Genomic DNA, 7,181 nt, shown 5'->3' with positions numbered 1-7,181 from the left:
TCAGAGAAACCCTCTTCCCAAATCTTCAGTAGAGAGTGACCCACAAGACTGTAGCCTCTTTGTCAGGGCGGGCTTAGTACCCGGATGGGGGAGACGGGCAAAGCTCACTCTGACAGTGTTGCCCATTGAAGATGTCCCCCCTGGCCCAGCAGCAGGGGCTTGGCCTGCAGACCCCTCTGTGGAATGCTGCAGGACATGTGTGCCCTGTTACATCCCAGGAGACAGGCCACAGCAAACCCAAAGTGAATTTTATAAGTTTTATTGCAAACCTGCGCAGGGACTGCAGGCAACCCACACAAGGGAACACTGCAGCCCCCCAAACCTGCGTAGGGACTGCAGGCAACCCACGCCTCTGAAGAGACTGGAGCCCTGCAGCCCCGAGCTTCTAAAATGGCTCCTTTTTATAGGGTGGCTATCTAGGATGAGCAAGCATCATACAGAAGCTGATGTGGCAGTTACCTATTGGCTAGGGAGGTTGTGTGCAGTTACGGGGGGGGGGGGGGTATTACTCAGTGGAGAACTTCAAACATAAACTTCTGATAAGGGTCTCTGACTCATAGCCTGTTTTTCTAAGAGTTAGACAGTACACTTCCTTGAACCTAACATGCCCCCCTGCACTCCTCCCTACGCCTGCACCAGGGCCCGCTGGGCGCCGAGGGCGGCAGCAGCACAAGGGCAGGGAGGAGGACGTTGCACAAGGCTGACGATATGAAGGGGGGCAGTGAAGCTGGTGGCGGAGAACCCGTCCTGGGGACACAGGGAGCAGTGGCTCCAAGCCTGCAGAGCTCCATTGCCCCATCAGGTTTCATTTACAGACACAGATTCAAAGCTAAAATGATTAAGAATTTTAAGACAGAGTGACCACAGAGCATTAAACTCCAAGCAGGGGCCTTCCGAGTGTGGGTCCCTGTGATGGCTACCATTATGTGTCAATGTGATGGGGCCACAGGCTGCACAGATACTTAGTCAACATTATTCTGGGTGTTACTGTGAGGGCATTTGGGGAGGAAATTAACATTTAAATCAGGAGACTGAGTAAATTTGGCCTCCCTAATCTGGGTGGGCCTCATCCAACTGCATGAAAGCCAGACCAGATCAAAAAGGGCTGCCCCTCCCCAGTCTGGGAAGTTCCTCCTTCCTGCCTGCCTGCCTCCAGCCTGGGGCACGGCTTTGCCCTGAGCCCTCACCTGCTGGCCTTTGAACTGGAACCTCTCTCTGGGTCGCCAGCTCACTGACTCACTTCTCTGGGTCGCCAGCTCACTGACTCACCTCTCTGGGTCGCCAGCTCACTGACTCACCGTGCAGATCTTGAGACTTGTCAACTTCCGTAACAGCATGAGCCAATTATTTATAGTATACTATTGGTTGGTTCTGTAGAGAACCCTGACCAGTATAAGCCTTATACGACTGAGCTTTCCCATATAAATCATTGTGGGCATCTCCCATACCCTTCGATTTCTTTTACTGCTCACCGTTGCCAGATGAGCACCGAACTCCCTCTCCTCTGGCCGGCTCTGTGCCAGAGCTCCCCAGCTGGTCTCCCTGTCAGGTGCTGCCCTGCCAGCATCCCACAGAAACATCCAATTAGTGCCATCCTCTGTTAAGAAACATCCCATGGCTCTTCCTCATCCTAAACCTCCTTAGTTACATTCATCACCCTTTGGGATCTGGCCTCCATGTGAATTTCCCAGTCATAATTCCTTCATATCAGTATTTGCCCCAGTCAGCTTTTTTCCCTGCAGACTTACTTGGGTACAGTGGCCATTTCTACCACACTACCTTGGCCCACAGTATTCCTCAAGCCTGAAATGAAATCCACCACCTTTGAAGATCCATCTCAAGCTGTTTTTTCCTTTATAAAGCCCATGAGAAATCTAGCTAAAGCCAGTTTACAGAAGACCAGTCTTCTCATCTTCTGCACTTGACCCCTGCCTTCCCCTGTACTCATGCATTGCCTGTATCTACTGTCATTAAGCTTTGGCATGCATTCTCCCCCACCCCGTGATTACAAGCTATTCATAGATGTCTCGGTGTATGGATCATCTTTCCTAGGACAGTATTCTGTTTCTGTTAGGCACTCAAAGTGCCTAATAATGAATGGATGAATTAATTCTTCTCAAAATGGTGAATGGATGAATTAATTATTGCCCATTGCAGCGGGTTGAATGGTACCCCTGTTAAGATACATTTACATCCCAACCCCTGAACCTTGTGAGGGTGATCACACTTGGAAAGAGGTTCTTTGTAGATATATTTAAATTAAGGAAAGTGAGATGAGATCATACTGGATTATCCAGGAACAAGTGTCTTTATAAGATGCGAAAGAAGAGAAGACACAGAGAGAAGGCAGGTGAAGAGAGACACATTAACCGGAGTGATGCAGCCTCAAGCCCCGGAGTGCTTGCAGCCCCCTATAGGGGAAGTGAAGCGGAAAACAAAGTGGAAAGGAAGAATTCTGCCTTGAGGCCCTAGAAGAGATTTCTGTGTTGAAATCTTGATTTCAGAATTCTGGCCCCCAGAACGGTGAAAGAATACATTTTCATTGTTTAAGCCCTCTAAGGTTGCAGTGATCGGTGGTGGGCTGCCCTAGGAAACTAACAGACCCATCATCCCCTTGGGCTGTGTGTAGAAATCTGTCTCCATTCCATCTGTGTAAAACAGTAGAACCATTTTTATCTTAGAAGCTAAAGAGACAATGGCCCCGGGCTCCTTGTATAATAGGTATTTATTTGAACTTTTTAAAACGGCTGGTGCAAAATCCCACAATTTCTTTCAAAAACTGACATTCAAATTCTATGTGCATTCACATGCAGTATTAAGAGATAAAAGAGAGATCTTGCAAATTTTTTACCTAGTTTCCCCAAGTGGTGACATAATGCAAAATAATAGTGCAATGTCAGAAGCAGGGTATTAAAATAGCTACAATCCAAGATCAAATCCAGATTTCCTCAGTTTCAATTGTACTCATTTGCGTGTGTGTTTAGTGTATGTAATTTGATCACCTGTGTTGGCTCCTGTACCCACCACCTCAGACATGACTCAAAACTACTATTCTATTACCACAAGGATCCCTCAAATTACCCCTTTATTTTGTAGATTGCTTTCAAAGAGACAGAGAACAAGAAAAAGAGAGAGAGAAAAAGGAAGAGAGAGAAGCATCATTTGTTGTTCCACCTAGTTGTACATTCATTGGTTCCTTCCTGTATGTTCCCTGTCAGGGATCGAACCTGAAACTCTGGCCTTTAGGAAAGATGTTCTAACTGACTGAGCTCACCAGCCAGTCTCAGATTGACCTTTTATAACCACACCCATTTCCTTTTGTGCCCTACCCCCTAATCTTCTTGAGGATAACAAACTGGTGAATCTATAAGAAATTATGCAGAGTGAAAAAACTCAATTCCAAAGTGTTACGTGCTGTATGATTCTACTTATAGACCTTTTTTTATTAATTGATTTTAGAGAGAGAAGAAGAATGAGGGAGAAAGATAAACATCAATTTGTTGTTCCACTTATTCATGCCATCATTGATTGATTCTTTTAGGTGCCCTGATCAGCGAGCAAACTTGTAGCCTTGGCATTTTGGGATGACATTCTAACCAACTGAGCTACTCAGCCAGAGCCTATAACATTCTTGAAATGACAAAATTTCAGAGATGGATACCAGGTTGGTAATTGCCAGGGCGTGTGTATTTTCTTGAAAGTGAAATATATTTTAAAATTCTTCAGGGGACTCAAAGTTGTCCTATACAGCAAATTAATTGTTTTCACTCAGTAAACACTTGGGGAGAGTCTCTGTGTCCGACACTACTCTGATGCTGGAAAGAGCCAATCTCTGCCTCAGGAGCTGCGCTAAGGTGCCAAGAGCACAGCCTCTCAAATGGAATTATGCGTTAACGCCCTTCGGTTAGGCAAAGGACCCACCATGTACGAGAGGCTCCTAGAGAGATAGGATATGACTGAATAACAACAGTAAAAACAAACAAACAAACAAACAGGAAACTAAACAAAAACAGGGGTGGTGGTGATGAGGAGACACAATGGTGTTCATATAAGAAATAAATTCAAGTTCTGTCTCCATCAAGGAACTGTGAGAAACTGTGAGAGAATTCGGCATAGGAGTCAAAGATTTGAGAAAGCAACAGTTTGGTTTAAGATACAGGTACAGACAGTTAATGATAAGCCATGTGGCCTCTGGACTCCTAGAAGAGGGTAAAAGGACCAGTGATGAACTTGAGCAGCTAGGCTATCTACTGGTGATGGAGATGTCATAGTGCCGTTGGGCTGGATGGAGGCAAGGGCGGTGAGGAGCCATGCGGTGTCACAGGCTGTGTGTGAAGGGCAGCACAGAAGACAACTGAGCAATAAAACCCAGCAAAAATGAGTCCTGAACGTTTTAGAGAGTCCTGGACGACAGGTAGCCTAAACTGGTAAACAGATATTCCAACAAAGGCTTATGTGCAGATCGGGGAAAAGTGGGGAAGAGCATTTAAGAATTCTCTGGAACCACATGTAGCATATGAGTTTCAGCTCATACATTAAACTCTACACTAAATGTTCTCTATTACTTAAAAACAACAACCCAAATGCCACAACTCTGTAAAGGAATTGCTATTGTGACCATCTACAGGGAGGAAGGTGGCTTGGGCAGGCTAAGCCATTTGCCTGAGGTCACTTAGCAGCTAGTAATAGATCGCGCTAGGATCTAAATTCATCTGCTGACTCCAAATCCAGCCCAACTCTCCCACTTCAGGCTTTTTGGAACCCTAAACAATGACGGGGTCAGAGAGGGGTGTTCTGGAGGTATAGAAGAAAAGGGGGAATTTGGAAAGGTGACATTGTTTTGGAATCTATAGAAACTGAAGGTTAAATTTCTTACTCCTGCTTTTTTAAAACGAAGTGAGCAATTTCCCTGGCTCTTGCTTCATGAATAGAGATGGAAAATCTGACTATTGGATTGAACTCTGCAAAATACCAGATGCTATATTTGAGCAGAACTTCTCTGGGTAAATAAATTACACTTTTAAAAAAATGTACCAAACCTCAGTGAAGCCACAGCAGAATTATAAGAAATGTTTTAAAATAAAAGTGCAAAAAAATGAACAGCTTAGTGATTCATAAATAGCCTTTCATATTTGATCATGTTACAAGGTCAGAGTAGCTCTGATGAGGTATATTTTGGGAGAGAGGGGGTAAAAAAACTGCAATAGAAATTGATCTAAAAGTGACAGTACAGTTAATAAAACAAATTTGAATAGGTGGGTTGATTCCTTGCCCCCATCTAGGTCACAGGTGTATCAAGGAAAGACATTCTGAATAAATCATACAGTCTTGCATAAATCATACAGTCTGTAAGATTTGAAAGTTAATGGAATTTTTTTAGATTCCAATTTTTTTTTTTTTTATTAAGTGAGAGGCAGGGAGGCAGACAGATTTCCACATGTGCCCCAACGGGGATCCAGCCAGTAACCCTTGTCTGGGGCTGATGTTCTGCCCATCTGGGGCCTCTGTTTTATTGCTCAGCAACTGAGCTATTTTTAGCACCTAAGGCAAGGCCTTGGAGCACCAGGGGCCAACTTGCTCATTCAAGCTATGGCTGCAGGAGGGGGAAAGAGAGAGAAAGGAAAAGAGAGAAGGAGGAGGTGGAGGGGTGGATAAGCAGATAGTTACTTCTGTTGTGTGCCTGATTGGAAATTGAACCCAGGACTTCCATATGCCAGGCTGATGCTCTACCACTGAGGCAACCAGCCAGGGTGCTTTTTTGGAATTCTCATGTTTTCATCTAATTCCCTGGACAGGTGATACTGAAATTAGAAATATTAGGGGAAAGTTTTAGCAAATTTAAAGCTGTGCATAAAATTATATAAAAGGAACACACAAAGATAGCAACAATGCAGGGAGGTTTTGTTTTATTTTATTTTTCTTTGTTTTGCTGTGTGTATATTTCTTAGATCAGCTATGACAACATGGGATTTTTGGCCCCTTGAAGCTTTGGTGAGTTATTTTTAGTGACTATGAAATCCATTAGAGAAGAGGACTTAATCCAATACTAGCAATTGGATAATGTTCTGTTATCCATATTCCTACTGTTTTGGCTTTCAAAGCAAACAATGCATTTTGGTGAATGTAACTAGAGATCTCCATGTTTAACAAAAATACCACAGTGTCAGTGAATCCCTCTGTGCTTAGACTACTAAAGGGTTTGCATATTCAGTTCTTAAACAAGAATTGAAGTTACAGACAGAAGCAATCATGTTTTAGGAAAACATAAACTTGATTCAGTTGTTTCCTACCAGAGTGTTCTGGGGGACTTTTGCTAATGACATGTGGAAGGAAGTGTTTCTAAATGACTTAATGTGAGGTTTATTTGTTCATTTACTTAGAATTATTTCATTGTCAGGGGTGTAGACACATTTTCTCATTTGCTTTGGGGCAGTAAAAAAAAGTATTTTCTCTCAAGGTCTGATAAGTGTGTATATATAATTTTTAAGTGAAAGGAGGGGAAATAGAGAGATAGACTCCCACATGCTCCGTGACCAGGATCCACCTGGGAACCTCCATCTGGGGCCAATGCTCGAATCAACTGAACTATTCTCAGTGACTGAGGCTAATGCTTGAACCAATTAAGCCATTGGCTTCAGGAGGGGAAGAGGGAGAGAAAGGGGAGAGGGAGCAGAAGAGAAGCAGATGGTCACTTTGGTCACTTCTCCTGTGTAAGATAAAGATATATTTTAAAATACCTTACAGACTATGTGTATATTATATATACACAGTGTGTACTTACACGCACACGTGTGTGTGTTTAGGTTGATCCATGGGTTCTGTATATTTGGCATTAAAAACAGGTAATATTATCATAAAAGACTTCAAAAAGTGTTTTTTAAGATCATGATGCTTTGTCAGACATATTTCTAGGAGGTGAAATTTTTTTTTTTTTTCTTTTCTGAAGCTGGAAACGGGGAGAGACAGTCAGACAGACTCCCGTATGCGCCCGACCGGGATCCACCCGGCACGCCCACGCCCACCAGGGGCGACGCTATGCCCACCAGGGGCGATGCTCTGCCCCTCCTGGGCATTGCTCTGTTGCGACCAGAGCCACTCTAGCACCTGAGGCAGAGGCCAAGGAGCCATCCCCAGCACCTGCGCCATCTTTGCTCCAATGCAGCCTCGCTGCAGGAGGGGAA

The sequence above is a fragment of the Saccopteryx leptura genome, chromosome 2 (genome assembly GCF_036850995.1).
Source record: "Saccopteryx leptura isolate mSacLep1 chromosome 2, mSacLep1_pri_phased_curated, whole genome shotgun sequence".
Classification (NCBI taxonomy): Eukaryota; Metazoa; Chordata; class Mammalia; order Chiroptera; family Emballonuridae; genus Saccopteryx; species Saccopteryx leptura.
The sequence above is the reverse complement of the archived record's forward strand: the minus strand, read 5'-3'. Positions refer to the sequence as shown.